Consider the following 22,788-nt stretch of genomic DNA (forward strand, 5'->3'; position numbering starts at 1 on the left):
TAGAATTATTAAATTGCAGCATTAGCATGTAAGAACGCACATTAGAACGATAAGGTTTGAGTACGCTACGGTTGCAAATTGCAACATGACTCCAGCAAAATGAAGTGCCCACGCCTTTCTCGCAGATTCACAGATCCTGATAATCTGTTGCGGCTTTGTACTAATGCGTTTTCAGTCGGGTCGCATGAAAGTTAGGCGCATAAAACATATTTATGTGATAGAGGCAAATGCAGCACCAGTCAAATATTGTCATTCTTTTAAAGCTCAGCACAGTTGGTGGCAGTAAGAAGACATTTTTTATTCTACTTTAAACCCTATATTTGCCTGAAGTGTAAAACTCTAGGCGAAAATGAAATATTTAAAAAAACGTCTTCATGCAGCTGCCCAAGATGGAACCCAACTGCAGATCTGACCAGTCGCAGACATCAAGTGATCAACAGGCTGCCAAAAGATAAGACCAAGCGTCAAACCGATCTTCCACATATGGTACACGCATGTTCTATAGTGAGTCATATATCCACGCTTATTAAAAAGCAAATCACAAACTTTTTCTGAATGCTGTGGACACACAAATTTTTCACCAAATACTGCAGCTGCTTTTGTTTCTTCATGGCGTCAGAAAAGCTACTGCTTTTCTTTGTGCATTTGCATGTGCTACCCTGTTAAATATCTATGGGCCACTATATATTAAATGCATGGAATGAATACCTGCACGAGGGGCTATGCCGGACGCTATGCCGTGGTTTTGAGCCGTCTGCCGGCCATAACCGGCATTGGGAAGCAACTGGCCAACGTACGGCCAGTCAGAAAAATAGCTTGGGCAGATGAGCAGCCGACCATTCACAAGTATGCTGGCAGGTGGCCAGTCACGTGCCTAGTGCCACATTCTGTTGTGAAATATTATGCATACTAAGATTTATATTCATGTACTAATTTGCCCCAGTTGCTCAGGTCGTCAGTCAGACTTAAGATAACTTCTGGCATTTATGGAATCAAACACTCTTTTAGAGTCAGACTTAATTTTTTAAATGAGGTCGGGTAAAGAGCTTGCTTGACATGACAGTGATGTAAAGATTTTTGTTGCGCAGCTGCCTGGGCAGGAGGCGATTTGACATTGTGAAGCAAAAATAACACTACCAAGACTGCATGATTGGATTATACAATTTTTTTTAATTGATAGTTACTGCGATCCAGTACAGTTCATTTGAGAATCGAAAAAAGGGAAGACAGGATGCATAATTAGATGCTTAGCATGTCTGCTGTCAAGTTTCCTTTCTTAACCCTTGTCTGAAATCCTAGTCTTTTCAAGTTGAACCACCATGTGGCTGAACTTGACTTTTCCCTTCTGAGTGCAGGCTCTTTGCAGTGGAGTAGCTGGTATCTAGCTACGTGAACCACTCTTGTCACTTTTGCTCTACTCTCCCATTTATTACAAACCTGCTTTCAACCTACCTATGTCCACTGCAGAGCAAAGGATTCACCTTTAACCCTTCACTCAACCATGTATACTGTGCCAGCTTTGGCACCTTATCTCTCTGAACTTTGTAAAATCTGCCCACATGGCTCTTCTGCCCCACTATAATTCAAATCCATGCAGCCAACAGTATTTCCTGACAATATTTAGGCCTTCTAGGTGATGTAAAATACCTGTAAAAAGCTTGTGCTACCACCTAAACAATGTTTTCTTGGTCAAGCTACCATATACCCCAGCTACTTATATAACAGCTTATCTTTAAGGACCTGGCCTACATTTTAAACAGTAATGAGTTATTGATAACCTGTCATCAGCTGACATGACCCTTAGATCAAACTGGAGATGGCATCAACTGGAGTGTCATCACTCATTTGATGAGGTTGTTTAGTGGCATTTCATGGGGATTGACTGATTGAAATAATTTTATTTTCCAACAGATTAGGATGGGGATACTCATCTGCTTAAATATTGGCTCAAAGCTCTTGGGTCTGGGCAGCATCTTCAGCCAGTTGGATGAGAGCAAGCTGTGTTGTCAGGTTGGAGCTAAGAATCAGCATCTCTCAGGAGGCCTGTTTTTTTTCCTGATATGTTTGCATTGTGTTTGGGCATGTCTAGATCATGTTTCATGTCTGCTGGGTTTTGCAACTTTTGTATGTCGTTATCTTTATTGGGTTGGGTACTACCTGCTCATGAGCAAGGGGTTGGGACATGTTCTTGTCTGTAGGAGTCCCCAAATATTCTTTTTCTATTTCCTTAGTGATCTGTCAGCCATTGGGTATACTGGTTGATTTAGTCTATAGTATTGTGTTATGTGCATATCTATGTACCTTGACTGCTACCAATATCATGGTAAGGGCCCGGGCCCACATGGAACGTTAGACGTCGGGCGAGCTCGTATATCCTTTCATTTCCCTATAGCCAAGAATGGGCCAGTGCACATATCATTTGATTCTCTTTTCAAGTAGCCTAGATTTATTAATCGTTGACTTCTTTTGAGATTCTCCCATTGACATAACTGTTTACTGCAGACTTGGAACTTCTGCCGTTTCTGCAGATTTGGTGTGAACAGAGCAGCTAGCTTTAATATCTTGGTGTTAATGTCACCATAGCTGGACAGCTCTCTGTATGCAGCTGTATCAACATAAACTACATCTGTATGACCACTTTAGCAAGAGCCTCGGCTCTTGATTTTTTTATTCATATGTTCTGGATGCCTTTTTTGGGATTGAGGGGATTTTTTACCCTTTTCTTGATGTCTATTGGTTCGTCTGTTTATATAACACTTTCGCTTTCATGGGAGATATTGAGACCCTTTAGTATGTCTCTCCTTGTTTGTTTTTTGATGAGTCATGTTTCGAAATCCTGCTGACTTCAATTATTTCATCAAGAGTGATACACCAAGCAGCATTAGCCTTTCTGTGGATGTGCAGTGGGGAAGTCCCAGAGCTGCCCTGATACTTTGGCAAATGATTCCCTCTATCATCTTTTTTTGCAATAAGTGAAATGAATATATGATGTCACATATGCGATTCTGCTAATCACAAAAGTCTGCACCAGCATTAGTAAATTAGCTTCCTTCTTTTGTTTTCCAGTTGGTGATATGACAATTAGTCTTAAAGTTTGATGCATGCTGTTTTCAAGTTTGTTAATGGTTTCCCTGTGGTGTCTATTGCTTCGGAGCCACACGCCTAGTATTCTTATTTTTTCTACTCTTAGTATAGGGGTGTCCTTAGTCCTTACTTCTATTTGGGGTTGATCTTTTCCTATTCTGCTCTTCAGTAGCTGGTAAATGAAGAGCTGACTTCTCTTGAGCCTGTACATCTTCACGGGATCATATTGTCTTCCACCAGCTCCACTCCATTTTGGAGGCTGGCTACCTTCTATATGACCACCACTGCCGCTTGCTGTCAACACAGTGATATCATACACATAGACTGTTTCAGGCCCTCGATTTCATTCAGTTTCTTTGGCAGTCAAATCATTGCAATATTAAATAATAAAGGAGAGAAACAATCCTTGCAGAGTTCCATGCAGCCTATTTTAATTTTATTTAGTTCATCTTTGCCTAGTGCGCCTCCATTGAGCACCCGGGGCTAAAGTTTTTCCCCACCCCGATTTGTCATAAGTTCTCGGGGATCACTTCATGTTTGACATTACTGAATGCTTTTGCCAAGTCTAACCAAACCATTGCTCTGCTGGCCTTTTGCTTATTTTCTATTGATGTTTAATCTGTAACATTACATTTTGTGTGGATGTGCTTAGTCTGAAGCATATCTTGGTGTTGGGATATAATCCTTTTTCTTCCATGTGTTAAGCCTCATCTGCATGACATGCTCCATGACTTCCCTGCACAGGATGTTAAGGAGATGGGTCTTGGGTTTTCTAATTACAATTTCTTTCCTGGTTTTGAAATCATTACAATTTCAACTATTCTCGATATTTCTGGGAGCTTACCTCATTCTCAGCATTCATGCATATAATTTGTGAAGTCAGTCATTGACTCATTGTCCAAGTTTTGCAGCCTCTTAAGCTTGTACCATCTGGACTGGCTGCTGATTTTGTTTTGAGGCAGCTCAATTCTGTCCTCATCTCTGACTGTTCTTCGCTTGTCCAGCTCAGGATTTTCGTTGCCTTGATAATAGGCACCATTTAGATGGTTGTGTCTCCAATATAGAGTGCTCTTTAGGTCTTCAGTAGTTGTTTTCATGTTTGTTTATAGTAACTATAAAAAATTTCTTGCCAGTTTTGTCTTTTTGCCTGTTTGGTGCCTTCAAATTCTATCAGATAACAAAACAGCTGCCATGTCATTACTAGACCTAGGGAGCGTTCCATATTATTGCATATCAATTCCCAATTTTGTTTCATTAACTATAACGTGTTATCTTCTATCATCCTACTAATCTGGCTAGTCTCCACCTAAATGTCCTGTACCATCTCTGTTGTTTAAGTTTCCTCTCCAGGTATGCTTTGACATTGAGGTTTAGTCAGCAATGCTATATGCAGATACAAAGGAAGCAACTCAAGAAATACCCAGAGGCAGAACTTGAAATTTCATTGGGAGTCATTTTGCAAAGGGAGACTACCAAAGATATTTCCCAACAGAGTTAATGCAGACAGTAACATTCACTGATATTGTCAAAGTGGTCAGTGTAATACATCCCTATAAATGCATTGAACTGACCTTTGCCTTACTTTTAGTGCTACCTCAAGATTTCTTGTAGGCTAGATATATTCAGTAGCAAGATCTAGCCGTTTGTAAATGCTAAGAAATGCTGTATATGTTGCAGTGCTTGCTGCCAGAATATATGTTGAGAATATGGTGGTTGTTTTTTTTTCTGTGTTGTCATAGCCACCACTTGTAGTTCATTCCTGAACAGAAACTCTTTGATGGCAATTTGGCTCTATGGTATCTTTCATCTCCATCATCAGCTTCCAAGTTTCAAATATTTTGTTATGATGTGCATTCATAGGGGTATCATTGTACCGCCAACGATCACCACAGGTGCTGTTAACTGAAGGTATAGATGAAAAAATTTGCAGCAGGATATGTGCGAGGTTGTCTAAAAAGTTGAAGTATTTTGAAACTGAACAGGATGAAAATGTGGAAAATTAGGAGCTTGTGCGCCATCGACTAAACATGTGAACTGCAACCGCAAAGACGATAGAGTTTTCTCAACAATGCAAACTTGAAGGCATTCTCAAGTCAATTTCAACTTTGTATATTTCAAATTAGGGGAAGCATTCTTTACATATTATTTATTATCAAGGCCAAACTACAAGACCAAGCAGCTAGAAGATTCCATTTAGGTAAAGCAAAGAAATAAGGTTGTAGTGTATTCTGTCCTGGAGCAGATATTTTTAAGGAAACTCCCAAGTAGCATTCATTTTAATGCTCTGATGCATCTGTAAGCACCTTGGTTGCTGCATTGGTTAGGGCACTGAACTACTGTGCCCAAGGATGCAAGATCAAATCCCTGCCTCAGTGGTGACTCTTCAATGGAGGTGAAAAGCTAGGTGGTGAAAAGCATCTGCTGTGTGATATCAGCGCACTTAAAACAAACCAGGTAGTTGAAATTTCTTGAGCCCTCCACTATGGCGTCCTTTTGAGCCTGAGTTAATGTTATATTAAACCCCATAAACTAAACCAACTCTCTGTTAGCTATCATGTCACTGCATGTAGGAAATTGCAATAAACAAGACCCTTTTTTATTTAACAAAAGTCATCTGTCTTGATCAGGCAAATTCAGTTGCTACAAATCATCAAGTATAATACATTTGTTTCATTCAGTAGCCAGCTAGGTTAGTTAGGCAGTTTCCATTGTATGTTACAAGGGGCAGTAACACTTTAAGGGGTAGCTCTCAGCTTTATAAGATACAGGGAGCCTCATGCACCAGATGATAGTGTTGTGAATATCGGCAGTGGCGCAAGAGGAGCCCTCGCGTTAGCCCAGACAATAAATCATCGTTCATCCTGTCGCTATGTTGTGCCATCTTCTTTGCTTGTCACCACGTAACAATATAGTTGTCCAGGGGTGTGAATCTGTGATTATACTGAGTGGCTATATTAAAGGATGGGTACAAAAAAATGTTTTTCATGTTCATAATGGATCATAACATCGTTTCTGCAGACACCTTTGTTGTAGCTGATTTTGCACTAGAAAGTGTTCATTGTTTCATCAGAAACCAAGTCGACCTCCATGAGCTGCTTCTTTCAGTTTCCACAGTAGTGACCTGAAAACTCGTTGGTACTCATCATACTGTGGGACAGTTTTCCAATTCAATGAGTGCCTGCATATATTGTCCTCTTTCTTTAGATTCGCAAAATGGTTCTACTGCTAAAGTATCGTGAGGGAGTTCTTTAATGTGCATCGACATTGTACAGCACTTTCACACAATTGTGTTCTACTTGATTTAAAATGTGGCTATGCACCTTAGAACAGAGGCACTCAGGCTCAGTAGCCAAAAGTGGTAACAATAAGCTGCCATAAAGGTTAAATTGAGTATATGCTAATGAGCAGATAGGCCTAGAACAGTTCACAATAAGTTAGGCATAAACAAAAAAGATCTGTAAGCTAAGAGACATGGAGGATGATGTAATCTGAATAAAGTAGTTAAAATAGTTGAGCAGTTATACACAGATCCACAGTAGCCAGTAATCAGGATGAACAGATACATCCCATCAGTGATGAAAGAAAAAAGCCCTTCGTTGCAATGTGAGAGAAAATGCTGGTGAAGATCAAGTATAAACAGCTTTTATTATAGTCAGCTCAAGTAATAGCCAGCTTTGTGTAAACCAACTTTACGCAGTGATATTTTTACCAGCCGAAAATGACACCTGGCCAACACCCTTTGTGACTGCGGCATCTTTGAAGCCTAGAATCGTGCCCGAAATAACAAAATCTGCTTTTCTTGGCCATGCTCTCTACGATGAAGCTAGTTGTACGCACTTGGCGAATGATATAAAGTACCAGGTGGTCACATGGCATTTTTGAAGGCTTATAAATAGGACCACGTAAGCCATAGCATGACAGAAACGTAGCTACCTGTTTTTTGAGATCTACAACTTTTGCATTGGCACTTTTTGTCCCCAGCCAATAATTACAAAAATAGCTGTCTTCACTAATTGACTTTGTTTAACAAAAAACAGAAGAGGTTAGCATTGGCAGCTCTGAACAGCTCTGAATTTGTTTCTCTGTGCTAGGGCTAACCGTATCTTTAACTTTTGGTCCAAGTTAGCTGGGACACCCTGTACAAAGACAGGAGGAAGCTTGTGGCTTAAAAGTTGGTCATCTTGTATGCACATCAAGTTATAATCCATAAATAATTAAAACTTGCAAAAATTCTAACGTATAATTAGCAAGAATGTAATGGGCATTAAAAATTAGAATGTGCAGACTGCTTTCTATTGTATAGAATGTACCTGCAATGGTGATTGCTAACAGAAACAGGAAACACAGATACAGATAACCAGTCTCCAGTAGGATGTGATCATCTAAATGGCCATGACCACATGGCAGGCTGTGATCACTTGAAGTTGTACCAAATTAATGCTGGAAGTCAGATGGCTAAATGCCCAGAACATAACCAGTCCCTGTATATAGCCATCATAAATTATAAGCAGGCATTTGACAATGCCAAACCATCAGCAGTCATGCAGGCAATGAGTACTAAGATGCAAAGTTCTATATAAAAAATAGTGGATGATATATGTAGCAAATGCAGTTATCAGAGTCCTCGAAATGAAAGTAATAAAATCTCAGCAGTGAAGAGGGACCAGTAGAGAAATAAAATTTCTCCATTGCAGTTAACCAGAGCTTATTATATAGGAGGCATTTGAACACCTGGATTGGGAAGAGTTGGATACAAATTAATGGAGAACTGCCTGTTGATATTGCCTTGGTAAGTACTGTAAAGGATGGGCTGCAAACCATGATCAATGATCTAGAGGGAACCAAAGCTCAAATTTCGCCACGCAACTGCATTGCCGCATTTTCCTGCGGTGGTGAAATGTGAAACACTGGGACGCCGCTGGAGAAGACGCTCTGCTAGCTTCCTGTGCACGCGCAGTTGTTTAGGGATTAATATAGCATGATGTAATGACCTACATGTTTTGCATCAGACTAGGTTTTCTAGCTTCTTTTTTGTGTAGGCTATACCTTTCTTTTTCTCTTGTGTTTGGTCTATCAACACAATCTCAAAACTCATTCTTACACTCTCATTAGTTTTTTTCTCTTTGCAGATTTGCGGACTTACCATTACAATACCATAGGAGACCGGCAACCTCTATTATCCCCCGCGTTTTATTTCTATATCATTTCTATTTGTTATGGACTATCCTCTTGCTATTTAACTCTTTTCTTTTTTCTGTTTTTGTGTTTATACGTCTGTCACTCTCACCGTACGTCATTTTTTGTACATCTGTTTTGCTGCTGTTCTTTCCTTTTCCAGTTTTTATTTTTTCATGTTTTGTCTTGTTTGAAGGTTTGGATGCTATCTTCTGGAGGTTTTTTTTTCTTCAGGCTGGTGTGGTGCACCTTCAACTCGGACCTCGTTTTTTGTATAATCTACATTACATTGATTCCACTGTTGTAAAGTTTTTTTTATCTTGAGCTTTTGCTTCTTTTTAATATATTTTAATTGGTTGCAAGCCTGGCAAAGCTTTTGCTGATTCGGGCTCCCTCTTTTTTTAGTTCGAGGACAATTAAAATGAGTAAAAAATAGCGGTTATTTAGTGATAAACGGTTCTGCCGATGCAAAATGGAAGTACTAATATTGTCATGGACAGCCAGAATAGCAAGCGAAGCACTAAAAGATGAGGCTCATGTGTAAAACTATACAGATTCCTTTGTAAGCTTTTACGCAAGACCTGTTTTTCACCCGAATGGCATTGTTAGGAGAGGCCTCGCATTCTTTGTGGAAACGAAAAGAGCCAATTTCCCCCTTCTCCATAAACTCATAAATGTTGCCAGTAGACAAGGCGGCCTGGAGGCATCGAAAGACCCAAGGATCACAATGAGCTCTGCTTGCGTTTGCAAGCCGGACAAAAATGCTCAGGCTGAGCTTGAGGATGTCCCTAGGTGGAGGTTGGTTTTTGATACTGGTCAACCAATGTTTGGCACTGTCGGTCTGAAGCGGCCAACCAACTTCGAGCTAACTTGCCGAGGCAGCAGCCAACATACAATGGAGATCGAATTTTGAACGTTTCCTAACTGGCCCTGGTTCATGTGCCAAGGTCAGCTCCAGCAAAAACTATGGCACATGCTTCAGTGTGAATGGCTGAAAAAAATAAAGCAGCCAAATCAAAGTAAATGTCTACATAATGATATACATTTGCTCCAAAAGTGTTGTGCAGAGCCTTTACTTATAGACATAATGAACTCAGGATGGTAATATTCTCCAACTCTATCACGTTTCATACTATGCACACATTTCAAGTTATTTTTAACATTGCACGAGTCCAGACAGAACAAGATGAAAGAGCAGGCATGTATATGAACGTATGAACCTGTGTTCACATTTTGCTTACACAGAATACTGGCTGCTTTTGTTATACACAAGGAGACCAAATAAAATCGTCACACAGATTTCATGTTATAGCAAGAAAGGAATGGTGTTTTGCCAATAAAAAGCAGGAAATATGATACAGGAGTGTACATATTTATTCTCTAATGCTTCTGAAAATTTGTTATTTGTGAGGCTGCTTTGCTAAGTTTCAGAGCCAAGACAAAGTAGCAATTTTTTTGCTGTATCCCACTCGATATATGGATATATCGATATATCGATGCAGCAGGAGATAAGTTGTAAAATGGGTCGAACTAAACTAGCATTTTTCTCCGTTGAGTTACTAGCATGAGGGCCTAAGGACCATTAAACAGCAAGACATATTCTCGTAAGTAAAGGCACTATTTTTGTTAGAAATTCTGAAAGGACACTTTTAGTTCCATTATCCTGTTAGATGACATGACTGTAGAAACTGGTGTACTTAATACAACTGCTCACTCTTTACTTGAACTTCCACTGCAAACGCAGTTTGAAACAAGAGCATTCTGTTGACAGGTAAGCAACAACCCTAAGAAATATTGTAGGAAATAGAAGAAGGGAGAGGTGAGGGCTACTCTTGAGGCTTTTATTTTGTCAGGAAAAGTGCCCCACATGTTTAAAACAGCATAAAAAGTGTAAATTTGTTACATCATTTGGCTTTTCATTTTCCTGCATTTTGCTACAGCCCTATAACAAAAACCTTATCTCACAGAAAAAGAGCAATACTTGAGTTTATAATGTATCAAACAGGATGTCTGCTCCTTCACTTTTTTGGACAACATTTTGACACCAAAGATGAATTGTTAAGATGTCCACATACACCACAAAAACACTGCATCATCAAAAAGTAGCTATTTCACTCAAAGAATCGTCAAAACACGTCTAACAGCAAAACATATAAAGTAAAGAGAATGATACAAATTCACACATTTTCAGGTAATTCTCACTCTACAAGCTGAACACAAAAAAATGTTTAACAGTGGTTTGAACTCACCATTGCGTGACATGCTTTTTTACTTGTCTATATCAATTAGAAATCAGTAGAATTTTTTTTTTCCTTGACAGAACAGGAAAACTGGCACAGGCTGCCAGTAGGATCTGAACCTATACAGACTTTTTGACAACAGGCAGTGGTGGTGCCACCACTGCCCTTGTCGAAAAACTGCATTTAAGTCTCAAGGTGTTTAGCAGACCTCTATTTTCGAAATCCCCGACTTTTCCAGATTTTCTCCGATTATTTCAGCTCAATTTCACTGATGAGCGAAGAGGCCATAAAATATAGCTGCTGATGATGAGCAGATGAATAATTCCCAACAAAAAGTTATTAATATTATTCTGCAATTTACAATAGTGAAAGGATGTTATTAGTGTTAATGGCCGGTAAAAACGTCAAGTTTACTGAAAATTAGAAGGGCACTGATGCCAGCCTCAACTTAGCTGATACTACCAGCTGCAAAACTTCCAACAGACCTCATGTATCAAAAAGTGGCAGTTTTGATTGGTCAAAATTTGAGTGTATACGAACAGTGGCGGCGCCCGCAACCATTAAAGGTCCACAGAAAGGGTCACCAAGAAGGGCAAACACAACACTGATATTGAACCATCCATCATTCTCCTACAAAAATTTTCGATCTAGCTTCTGCAACACCAGAGATATCGGCGATTAAAAATGACCCTTCCAATTTTCCCTCTCAACTCGTCTGCCGAAGGAAGTCATAAAGAAATAAAGAATACAAGCAAGTTCAAAGCTCCGCCCAGAAATACGTCACTTCGACGAACTTCCGGTTACTGCGCGCTCACTTGCTCGCTGGCGTACTAGCGTTAACCCATCCTCACTCGCCAGTTCGCACAGCCCGTGTTCACAGGCAGGGTTAACCACGGTTACGCGAAACCATGGTTAGCCCATGTTACACGGCAGACCAAATCCTGGTTGCACCACAAACCGCAGTTATTTCAAACCAAACTTGGCGACCTCGGCTTGCGTCGTTATCCGAGGTTATGGTGGCATTTGTTGATGGAGGCTACTCGTCGGCGCCCGAGTGCGCGAAACGTATGAGTGGGTCTGCTTCACAAAGTTATTCATTTGTCCACTGTATCACGTTTCAAGATCGATGTATAGAATATGCGGTGTGTACTGTGCTGCCCGACATCTTTGATTATGGCCAACAGCGCAGCGACAGCATACTGAAGCCTTGTCCTGCCTGCAGTATCGTTTGAACGGCTTGTTGCTGAGCAGAATGTCAAAAAATGCACGGCCTTACTGTAATGAAAGTACATGAGTTTGCAATGCTTGCAGCACGGGATGCTGTGAGCAGGCTGAGGTATGTTATCTAAAAAAGATGAGTAAATGCAGCTTCGTTCCGCTGATCACTGCGTCGCTTCAATTGTTGTACTTGGTGGGCAATGGCCACCTAATCAAGAAGGGCGGCGAGCTGTGTAACAACAGCCTGCACATGCCCAAGCCTGAGGAGTTCGCGCACGCACAAGCAGACGCCTTTCGCAGCTACCGGAAGTGAGTCAGTGACGTCATGGCTGCAGTGGCCGCAGCGAATGGCAGCTTCTAGCAAGCCTTGCCAGTCAACTCACCCGTGACGTCACAGGTTAAGGAAATAGTTCCATGCGACACCGCCAAGCGACAACTTCTCTGCCCACAAATTTCAAAAAACGCTGTTTTTAAAAATTAATAATAAATCGCAGGCTTTGTTCCAAGGAGTTAACTTTGGGTATTAACCCAAAGTTACGGATTCGTTCTACACACTGAACACGTTTATCAGTGGCATCTTGGTGACCGTTTCTGTGGACCTTTAAAGGAAACTGAGTCTAATAGCAAACTTTCAGATTGTTGATAAATATGCAATTTGGAAAATAAAATTACTTTAAGACGTGCAGTAGCGAAAATTGTTAAAGATAACAGCCATAGAGTTAAGGGGAGACGCGAGACTTAGAACAGTCCATAATGGTCAAATATCGATTTCGAGAAAGAGGCATTTTCGGAATGTTTATCCTTTCGAGCACCTGGACTCATATTATTAATGCTGAATTCAGTCAGGAAATGTGATATTGGCTTTCAATGCCTCATGCCAGCCACGAAATGCCCCTTAAAAAAAGGAAATTTGTTCGAAATTCCCACGTGCGCTGTGGGCATTGCAGCTGGCTACTTGCCGCCATCTTGAGCTTCTTTGAAGTTTTCTTTGTGCGCAATTTGCACTACCTCAAAATGGCATTACTCAAGCGTACTGGCTGCGACACCGGTTTTTCCAAATGCCATTTATGGTCTGATTAGTTCTCACGTGACGCACTTTTAAGACCCTTCTGTTGGGCACCTGGGTTTTTTACGAGCGTTGGCACACATATGCCAAAAGTATTATTGGCCTAGGTGCCAATGCGGTTGTCAAGCACTACATCAAAACTTGCCAGGCATGCCAACATAACCGACTAAGCCAGCCGGACTACTCTAACCAATTGATCAGCCACAAGTCCCATTCTATCAAGTCAGCATAGATTTAGTCGGCACGTTTCCAGAGTCCTCGCTCGGTAACCGGTACATAATGATCGCCACCAACTATCTCAGCTGACACTGTGAGACGAAAGCTCTTCCTCGTGGAACTGCTGCTGAAACTGCGACCTTCTTAATGCAGAGCATAATCGTTTAGTATAGCACAGTATAGTCGTTATAACTGGCAGGGGAACGGCTCTCACCTCGGCACACACAGGAAGTTATGTGACACAGTGGCACAAGTCACTAGAGAACAACTGCTTATCAGCGCAAACAGGACTCATCGAACGGCTTAATAAGACAATCGCAGACTGACTATACCCACTGCAGGGCGCAGGCCTCTCCCATATTTCTCCATTTAACCAGGTTCTGTGCTAGCTGCATCCACTTGACCCCCGCAAACTTTCAGCGCAAACAGGACTCATCGAACGGCTTAATAAGACAATCGCAGACTGACTATACCCACTGCAGGGCGCAGGCCTCTCCCATATTTCTCCATTTAACCAGGTTCTGTGCTAGCTGCATCCACTTGACCCCCGCAAACTTTTTAACCTCATCCGCCCACCTAACTTTCTGCCGCCCCCTGCTACGCTTTCCTTCGCTTTGAATCCAGTTTGTTACCCTAAGCGACCACCGGTTATCCTCTCTTCGCACTACATGTCCTGCCCAAGCCCATTTCTTCTTAATTTCCACTAGAATGTTGATAACTTCAGTTATTTTTCTGACCCACTCTGCACGCTTCCTATCTCTTAATGTTTTCCCTACCATTTTTCGTCCCATAGCCCTCTGGGTTGTCCTCAACTTAAGTAGAACTCTTTTGGTTAGCCTCCACGTTTAAGCCCCATAGGTGAGTACAGGTAAGATGCAACTGTTGTATACTTTCCTCTTGAGCGATACCGGTAAGCTGCTAGTCATAATCTGCGAGTGCTTGCCAAATACGCTCCATCCCAATCTTATTCTTATTTCCTTTTCATGGTCCAGATCTGCAGTTACTACCTGTCCTAAGTAGATATAATCGCCTACTACTTCCAGTACTTCGTTACCTAATGTAAACTGGTGTTCCTTCCCGAGGCTGTTGAACATTACCTTAGTCTTCTGCATATTGATTTTCAAGCCTACCTTTCTACTTTTCCTGTCCAGGTCATCAATCATTATTTGCAGTTGATCCCCTGAGTTGCTTAGCAAGGCAATGTCATTAGCAAATTGCAGATTACTGAGGTATTCTCCATCTACCCTTATCCCTAACTGCTCCCATTCCAAGTCTGAATACTTCCTCATAGTACTGGGGAGATTGTGTCTCCTTGCCTAACACCTTTCCTTATGAGAATTTTGTTACTTTCTTTATGCAGAACTATGGTTGCTGCGCAGCCACTATTTATATCTTCCAGCACTTTCATGGACGGCTTGTCTACCCCCTGATTTTGCAATGCCTGCATCACCGCCGATGTTTCAACTGAGTCAAATGCTTTTTCGTAATCAGTGAATGCTATGTACAAGGGCTGGTTATATTCCAAGCATTTTGCTATCACCTGGTTGATGGTATGAATATGATCGATAGTAGAGTACCGTTTCCGAAAACCTGCTTGATCCTTTGCTTGATTGCAGTCTAAGGTTGTCCTGATTCTATTAGCGATTACCTTAGTAAATACCTTATATGTAACAGACAGTAAGCTGATTGGTCTGTAATTTTTAAGGTCCTTAGAGTCCCCTTTCTTATGAATGAGGATAATGTTTGCATTCTTCCATGGTTCCGGTATCATCGATGACACCAGGCACTGCGTACACAGGGTGGCCAGTTTTTCTAGCATGATATCCCCCCCGTCTTTTAGCAAATCTGTAGTTATCTGATCCTCTCCAGCTGATTTCCCCCTTTTCCAACTAGCCCGTTCTTCCAACCTTTCCCCCTTTTCATAGCTTCTAATGCTTTCTTGACCTCGTCCTTTGTCACTGGTAGAACGTTTGACTGCTTTTCCCTGCCGCCAATCCCATTACGGGCCTGGCTAGTTTGGCTGCTGTAGAGATCTGTATAGAACTCCTCGACTACTTTGACTATCTTGTCCATATTCGTGATGACGTTGCCCGCCTTGTCCCTTATCGCATACATCTGGTTTTTGTTTTGTCTATGCCCAATTTCTTTACCGCTTTTAGGCTTCCCCCGTTCTCTACAGCATGCCCAATTTTCTCCATGTTATTCTTCCTTATATCAGCCACCTTGAGCTTATTAATTATCTTTGATATCTCGGCAAATTCGATCTGGCCTGTTGGATTGAAAGCTTTCATACTCCGGCATTTCTTATTCAAATCTTTCGTCTCCTTCGACAGCTTACCGGTATCCTCTCTAACTATCCTACCGCCTACTTCTACAGCACACTCGGTAATGATCTCTGAAATTTTATTGTTCATTGCTCTTAGGGTAACGTCGCCATCCTCAGTTAGAGCTGAATATCTATTCTGTAGTGAGATCCTGAATTCTGCCCTCCCCCTCACCGCTAATTCGGTGATGGGTTTCTTTCTTACTAATCTGTTGTGCTAATTCTTCAGATTTAGGCTAATTCGGGACCTCACCATCCTGTGGTCACTGCATTGCACTTTCCCGATTACCTCTACATCTTGCACAATGATGGGGGTTGAACACATTATGAAGTCAATTTCATTTTTAGTCTCCCCGTTAGGACTTTTCCATGTCCATTTCTGGTTCTTCCGTTTGCTGAAGAAGGTATTCATGATTCTTAAGTTATTGCACTCTGCAAACTGAACTAGTAACTACCCCCGGCTATTCCTAGAACCAATGCCATAGTCACCTACTGCCTGGTCTCCTGCCTGCTTTTTCCCTACCTTGACCAATGCCAATGCCAAGGTAGGGAATGCCAATGAGGACCATCAGAAATGGGACAAAATACTTCCGTATGTCACCTTCGTATATAACACTAACCGCAAGAAATGATCTTCACTCTGTTTCGTTTAGTCCATGGTTGCAAAACCATAACTAGGCTGGATGCAATGCTGCTTCCTGATACGTTAATCCGTCATGGATGCCAATGGAGTTCATGCCGAGGCCGTCCACCAACTTGAGCGACAGCATATCCAGTGCCAGCAAGAAAGACGCTCACCGGTATGATCTACACCACAAAAATGCAAGTTACGAGCCCAAAGGATAAGTTTGGATATGGAGCCTAATCCATACGAGGGCGGTCTGAAGAGCTACTTCATGGAAATTTTGGCCCGTATGAGGTGGTCCGCCAACTCAGAGAAGTGAATTATGAAGTTCATCCCCAGGGAGCTGTTTGTTCCTCTCGACGGCAAACGTCCAAAGTGGTACATGTCGTTTGAATGAAGGCTTATCACACCCATTAGTTGCTCATTCGGTTCTTTCCCCCCCAGCCACCTAACACTACCGTTGTTCCTTATTGCTCGGTTCCCCAGTTGTTAGCGCCGAGGCAGGCGCCTTTCAAGGAGGGGAGTAATGCCGTATTCCTAATTAATTTCGTAGTGCTGTCATGTGGCCATACTGCAGTACCGGACGCTTTAGCTGGCCTTAGCCATGCTAGTGACTCCGGTGTTTTGTCTTTCTTGAGTTCCTGGCAGCTTTGCCACGTCTCTGTGCCGTGTCACAGTGATTAAACCTACCTTCTGACCTACGTTGGCTGCTCTGGCTGACAGTGACATTTGGCACGCTTTTCAAGTGTGCCGTTCCATGTCTCCCATTCGCTGGTGCGATCAGCATGCCATTTTATTTGGCGTTCGCCGCCATAGCTGGCGCTTCATGCACACATACATTTATGCTCGTGTTTCTCGATTCATCGCTTTGTGCAGTTTTTCTTTGAGATCGAGATGCCAGAAAACAGCAGAATGTAACCGTGCATAAAACGAGCCTTTGGAAGCCGTCAGGAACGGGCATGGAATAAAGACCAGAAGACGTTGGCCACAAGCGTGCCGTCGGGACCTGTGTTACAGCCGGTGCCAGACTTGTTAGATGTGCAGGGAACATCAACCACATTGCCCAATGAAGACACCGCCAGTTCAAATTACAGCACGAATTGCACCCTGGATCATGGTACACCTCGTGTTGATACTGCCGCTACATACTACCCTATGGCGGAGCCGGCAAAATGTCTTAAGTGACCAGTGCAAAATCCGTTGACAGAGAAGTCACCTACCCAACACGAGTTTCACCTCGGTGTCAGCGTGGAAGGTGATGCCAGTACTGAGTTCGTGACTGTGGACATGAAAGTGTTGGCTTGCACACACGAAGCGCAGAACCTGCAAGGAGATCACGAAGACGTGAGCGGTCAACCACTTGATTGTCACAAAGGACCTTTTCAGGGCCACACAAGTGTTTCATGGTGGGACTCGGACCTCCTTGGCTCCAGACTGCTAGTTCCCTCAAGAAACTTTCAGGGCTAAAATACTGTGCTTGCAACTGGGCACACCTAGCCCTGTGCTCTCGTCAGTCAAAAAGAGTTCAACCCATACCTTCATGAAAATATCTTTTGCAATTTCACCATGCACCGATATTCAACGTTCTTTAAAACGTTTCCTTGGATGGAATAGGTGTTTTGCAGAGGGACAGATAATGAACATTCAAATAAAATTTCCAGCTGAATATTCTGCCTAAAATTTTCTGCAGTCAGTGCCAAAACCTCAAATGCAATTTTCCAAGTTTATATTTTTTGCCAACATGACTTACCTTACGGAAGTTTTCATTATCTTATTGCGGCATAATTCTATTAAGTTTTATACTCCTGAATTCGAGGAAGGAGAATTGAACTGTGCAGCTATGCTATTTTTATGGTGCTAGGTACATATCAAATTTTGATTGATGTCAGGCTGACAGTTTAAGCATTTCTGTGGCGGTAGGACCGTAAGTACCTACATACGCACTCAAGCACGTGTGCAGTGTAAACCTGATGTCTGCGCTTGCTGGCATTTTACGCAGTTAACCTTCGTGATGAGCAGGCTTCTGGAAAGGCTGGAAGTTATGGAGTCAACGGAGGCTGGCTCTTTTGGCAACTCATAGGTCGGACATGTCCACATCGGCTCCCGACAAAAGGGTCCGTAGCAATCCCAACTTCCATCAGACCACCTCCAAATTACCAAGCAAAGATCAGAGATGACAGGAGTCTGATAATATTAAGCTTTTGATGAACGGACCACTGCTTTTTCAATTATAGCCACAATTTCATCGACTACGCCAGTGTTAGGCTTAGCATGGCGGCGGAGGAGCGAGACTGAGCACCGGCAGGCGGCGGCAGCTACAGTGGAGGTGAGGATCTAGATATGATGTACATCTAGGCCAACATTTGGATCAAGAATGGACGGTACCCAAGGCCACGATTTATCGACGGACACTACACTGTGCCCGAACCTATCTCCATCTGACAGGGAAAAAGGCGGGATGCCGGCTGCCAAGACCAGTAAGGCCAAAGATACAAATTCCATGGACAGCACCTTTCAAGGCAAGTGGACGATCGTAGTTTCGAGACTATGGCAGAAAAAAGCAAAAAGACAGGAGCGGCAGGGCAAGATTACTGAGAATACGACAGGAAACACTCAAGTGGGCAAGACGGCGACGACGGTGTTGCCAGCCAAGATGGCCCTTACGGCAGTACATGACTCCAAGAAGGCAAGTGGCGTGGAAACCAGCCGGGAAGGCTGCGGAGGTAGCACCACCATGCAGAACTTCAGCCAAGGTCACGGCGCAGATAGCGCGCCTGCTCCAAGTGGGCACTATGGACCCGGTGGGGAGGGAGCGTGAAATTCAAAGCATATTAAAGGCAGAGGGGCGACTCAGGCGCGTCAGACTACTGCCGATGAATGATGCATAGATAATCTTCAGACCCCAGCAGGGCCTGGTGGTGAACAACTTGATGATACCCCAAGTGGCTAGCGCTATAGTGCAAGCCTGTGGAGGTCCACAGGATTTTCGTCTAAAAGACTTGTTGGTCCATCTCCGACCGGGATCCAACATCAATCAACAGCACCCCAGACATGCAGATAGCGGAGCGCATAATGAGCATCCATAGCTTGAATTTCGAAGAGACCACTCGGTCGACGCCTTCATGGCTACACCGGAAGAGTACTTCAAAGGGGTGGCCCGCGGCATCAACTCCGAGTCAACGGAGCAAGAATTAATGCAGAACCTGTTCGTCAGGACCCAGGGTGTGAAAATAATCGTGGCCAGAGCAATGAGCAAGTCCAAGTCGGCCCTCATTGTCATTGAGGGGCCAGTCATACTGGAGTGAGTGTACTACTATGGGGCAGATTCCATGCGATCTGTACAAGCCAACGAAGCATTTTTCCACACTTGCCAAAAGCCAGAACACTAAGCAGATGTATGCCCGAACACATTTATCAGCCCATGCAGAAGATCCATCAAGCAAGATCTGGAGGAGAGTGACGAGTGCAAACCCCAATGCGCTCTCTGTGGGGGAGCACACGAGACTGGAGCCACTGGCTCCCGACGCAAGCTCAAGGAGATCCCAAAGAAAACACAGGGCCATGGCAGAGACGCATAGAAATGAGGGGCATCATGAAGAAGCATCAGAGGTAGTTCAGCTTGGATGGGGAGGAGGAGACATAGCGTGAGCAGTCCAAGTCCCAGTCCAGGTCAGATTAAGGCGGAACCCAAGAAACTGGTGCAGAAGAGCAAGCCAGGCGTCTAGAGAAGAAAGAGAAAAGATCTTGATCAGGTGAGTTTGCCAGCATTGGCCTCCCAAAAACAGCTGGAGGAGGAGAGAACAGAAATTCTAGCCGAGCTAAAAGGAATTAGAAAGGAGAACACATTAGGAACAATTAGATCAGATGCAGAAGCACACTAACATTACACAAAACAAGTTCAAAAAATCCACACCATCAGTAAATCAGACTATCGAAGCCATAGGAAGGATAGTAAGGAGAAGCTAGCACAGCTGTTCCCATACATAATTGAGCAAATCCCGAAGAAAGCGATGGAGCAAGTCACAGCCTATATAAAGTAAAAGTTCCAGGTGATGCAAATCGAGATCACCAAACTGATTAGGAAGAAAACATCAGCTATCACAGTAAGAGAAAGGGCTGAGAAGCCACACCACAGGCCCGGATTGACCAACTTGCAATCCGAGTCCGATCATGACTTGACACCAGAAGGCGAAGCAAGACCGCCTAGAGATTTGGCAGTGGAATTGTAGGAGCATCAGATACAAGAAGGGGATGCTGTCACAGCTGCTGACCTCGCAAGCAGAACCATCGGCTTTGATAGCCCTAAAGGAGGCAGGCAGTTCCCCTTAAATTCGTGGGTACGTGGTCTTTGCTGCCGACGGCGAGAGCTGGAAGGTGGAGACAATATTGGAGAAGACTTATGGCCAATGCAAAGGGATTGAAACACCCCATCTGGTGGAGGTGTTCCAAAAGGGTGACAAGAAATGGCACTTCAGTTCTAAATCAATACAGCCCCCCCTCCTAGTGGAAGATCGACTTTGACAGGCTCCTCGAAGAAGCATTGAACTTGGGACATCGGCTAATTATATTAGGCGATTTTAATGCAAATGACCCGAACTGGGAGAACAAGAAAAGCCGCATTATTAGAGTGCCCACGAGAACGGTCAAAAGTGTGAGCAAGGACACTACCCCGGACCTTACAATGGTCAAGAACTTCGGCGATGTTGAGTAGATAAACGTGCTTAACGATCTGGGTAGTGATCACCATATAGTGAGCACAACCATCCGCATGTACAAGATTAGGCGTCAAATCGGTGCAGCCACGATTACAAACTGGCACAAGTTCAGAGAAGCGCAGGAGAAGAACCAAGGCGAGATCTAGGATGTTGATAGCTGTTGCGGAGTACTCCGGGAAAACAAGAAGAGATTTACACAATAGACAAACACAAATGAGGCCCCAGAAATAGACGCCAATCTCTCTGTGGGAAGGTAAAAAGGGACTGTTAGGAAGATGGAAGAAACAGAGGCACATCGAAAGCTTAGGCTGAAGACAGTCGAGATCAGACAGAAGGTTGCAAAGTATGCTGAACAAGCGGGAGCCAACTGGGGAAAATTCTGCAAATCACTGCAGGGGACACTCAGCACTTCCAAGCCACGGTGAATCCTAAAAGCCATCATGAACCCCAAGACCAAGCAAAAGGGTCAGAAGTCACTGGAGTGGCTACTACACACATTCCTAGGCACGAAGGAAGATGTGATCAAGGCTACCTACGACAAATGCTATGGAGTAGAGCTAGAGGATCTATCTCCAAACGCAGAATACAAAGACCCAAATCTGAAAATGGACGGGCCGATCACAGAGGAAGAAGTCCGGGTGGCAATAGCCAGTGCCACTTGAAACACTACGACTGGCGACAACAAATCACTAATGCCATAATTTCAGAACATGAGCAACAGAAATATCAAGGCACTGGAAGATTTCATGAACAAGCATTGGGAAGCTAGAAAGGTGCCAACGCAGTGGAAACACTTGGTGGTCAAAATGATCCCGAAACCAGGAAAGAAATTTGCAAAAAAAATTTGAGGCTCATTTCTTTAACTTTGTGCCTGGGGAAGATTTTCGAGAGGGTTGTCAATAATAGACTTCAAAATTGCTTGGAGGAGAGCGCTCAGATGCCAGACACCATGTTTGGCTTCAGGGAAAAGCTATCAGCCTAGGACGTTCTCCTGCAGAAATAAAGAAGAGGTCCTGACAGTTATCCCATGCTCGGCAGAACACGTGGTTTTGGCAGTGGACATTAAAGGTGCATTTGATAATGTTAGTCACAAGGGGATCTTGGACAGTCTGGCAGACACGAATTGTGGAACCAGTCTATGAGTGCGTTCAAAGCTTTCCGAGTAACTGGACGGCCAAAATCAAGATTGGCAACATAAAAACAGACACCTGCCCAACTAAGGGACGCCTCAAGGAGCAGTCATTTCGCCCACACCCTTCAACGTGGCAATGATTGGCCTGGCCAGACGACTCGAGAAGATGGAGGGCATACAGCACACTATGTTGCAGATGACGTCCTGAACGACCACAGGATCACTCGGGCAGAAGGAAGTGAAATTGAAAGAAGCAGCATCTGTCACAGAAGAATATCTAATGCAGAGGGGCTTGGAGTGCTCATCAAAAAAATCAGAACTGATCAGATTCTGGCGAGTGAAAGGCAACCAATCTGTTCCCACAGGCCAAGGCCAGAAGCTCGAGATCCGGCTACAAGGAGAGACCGTGCCCGAAAAGCAACCGTGAGGATCCTGGGGATGTGGCTGAAATCGAATCAAAAGTGCCAACACACACTTAATTTGCTAGAAACTGCGACCCAGCAGGTTGCCAGAATGATAGCGTGGGTGACCAGCAAAAAGATGGGAATGACGAAGCCGGACACTCCGAAACTGGTCCGGAGTCTTGTGATTAACAGAGTAGCGTATGCGCTACCCTACTTTAATATTGTTATGTTAGGCGATGCATGAGCTGATAAGGGCCTAAGAAAAAAGAAGAATCTCTGTAATTTGTGGCGAAGACGACGACGTTCGAGCAGTGTCGGCTGGTGCCTGCAGGAAAGGCCTGTGGTGTGAAAGCAGTCTCCTACATCGGCTCTCTGCAACCTCAAGCTGAACTACACCTCGTAACATCTCGGTGGAGGCGCTTTCAATCCCCTTGCCAAAGCTACTCGCATTTCCACGGCAGAAACCTGGATTTGTGCAGTGGACGCCATCTCCCCGAGCTCACCCAACCGGCTGCCCCAGTAAGCATGGCATCCCAGGACTCATCACCCACTACGCAAACTCCACCTGCCCCCATGGTCTTAACCAAAAT

At 43.5% G+C, this 22,788-nt stretch overlaps 1 long non-coding RNA gene across 1 annotated transcript in view; it reads right to left on the minus strand.

Annotated features, from left to right (window-relative positions):
* Positions 1 to 22,788, minus strand: part of LOC146172463 (uncharacterized) — a 122,420-nt gene that overhangs the window by 3,942 nt on the left and 95,690 nt on the right. The window contains exon 5 of the long non-coding RNA XR_014702474.1: positions 17,168 to 17,270. This is a non-coding gene — a long non-coding RNA (uncharacterized LOC146172463). The remainder of the gene's footprint in view (positions 1 to 17,167; positions 17,271 to 22,788) is intronic.

This window comes from Amblyomma maculatum, unplaced genomic scaffold (genome assembly GCF_055883805.1).
Source record: "Amblyomma maculatum isolate TAMU_Amacu unplaced genomic scaffold, ASM5588380v1 scaffold_13, whole genome shotgun sequence".
Lineage (NCBI taxonomy): Eukaryota > Metazoa > Arthropoda > Arachnida > Ixodida > Ixodidae > Amblyomma > Amblyomma maculatum.